This window comes from Panthera tigris, chromosome B2, assembly GCF_018350195.1.
Source record: "Panthera tigris isolate Pti1 chromosome B2, P.tigris_Pti1_mat1.1, whole genome shotgun sequence".
Taxonomy (NCBI): Eukaryota; Metazoa; Chordata; class Mammalia; order Carnivora; family Felidae; genus Panthera; species Panthera tigris.
This window is the reverse complement of record NC_056664.1, coordinates 88,297,907-88,299,402: the sequence shown is the minus strand read 5'-3', so window position 1 is coordinate 88,299,402 and position 1,496 is coordinate 88,297,907.

The following is a 1,496-nucleotide window of genomic DNA, read 5'->3' as shown; positions in this document are numbered from 1 at the left end:
GAAATTAAGGTCTTCTAGGATTTAGCATGTCATGGGGCTGATATCTGTGGTTATAATCAGAACAAACAGGTGGGCTGCTTTTCCTGCATTATGTTTGTATTTTGGAGAAACAATGTCATGGTGCAATTAACTACCCATTTCCAACAAGAGGAATACGGAACCTGGGACTTCGAGCCCTCTTATTGTCTCTTCCTACTGTAAAATCAGACTATCAGGTTACAGTGAGGTAACTCTAATGAAGCAAAGTACATTCATTCTTCAGCCCCTTAAAGAGCACTCTGCTAATGCGGTCTCCTTTCTTTAACGTTTCAACCCAAATCGGTGATGACCTTTATAATGAAACATAAAACCTACGATATGCAACCTTACTAATATATCCTAATGTAACTAGGTCACACAAAAGGCTTGTTAAGTTTGCAGTGTCTACTTTTGCCTTTGCCAGAATTTCGAGTTATACCCAAAGTGTGTCATTCTTGACGGTATCACTGTAATCCTACTCCAAATAAATAGTTCCTTAAATAAAACTTCTAAACATTACCACCCTGTAAAATACATTAGAGTGCTTGATGATTCAAAAATCATGACAGTTTTACATATGACTAATAGCCATCTTCTATATTATTATGTATATATTTAAAAAGGATTCTACATATTCTTAAAGAGATATAATTTGATAAGTGTGTTAAATATGTTTCACATTTAATGGTGTTTTGTAGTTGTGCTCATGGAATGGCTTCCTCATGAGGAAGAATTCTTTATTTAGAGCTGCGGTGGGGCTGTTGCCTTCCTGAATAAACATCCACGGGGCCAATGTCCTGTAGTGACCACACTTGTTTGTTTGTGGAGCTCTTTGTTGAAAACTGACATTTCGGAGTCACCCCCTAGTTCTTTTGAAAAGTCATTAACCATCTGCCCCATAGACGCTTGTCATATATATATGGATATGAAACCACCCAAAGATCTCTTAACGTAGAGTTCCTATTTTGCATGAATAAATAGGGGAGAAGGAAATCAAAGCACTTGGTATTGCAAGCATCTCCCTTTAGTCTCTTATCTGGCTACACATGGCCACTCATACATACACCAGAGTTTCCCAAGCTGCTGCCACCGCAGACCCGACTGGCCAACGGCTCTCTAGAGATAGGTGGTTGCTTGCTTTCCGTGGGGAATTGATGCGACACAGATAACTGTCGGCCAGAACTAAACGGAGCCCGCAAAAGTTACTGAAGGTATGAGATTAGATCCCGCCTGGTGAAGGGGATCGCAGAAGAGATCCCGGAGGGGACTCGGAGGGAGCGGCCGGGCTCTGCTGAGGCGGCACAGAGGCCCGGCTCCTGGCAGGCGGGTCTGGGCTGGCTTCACTACAGTCAGCCTCCCGTGGATGTTGCTGCAGGCACATCGGCATCTCTTAATGTACTGAAGAAGAAAGGGGACGAGGACAGCAGGGAAGGAAAACCAGGGGGAAAAAGAAACGTATAAAAAATTCACCACATAAA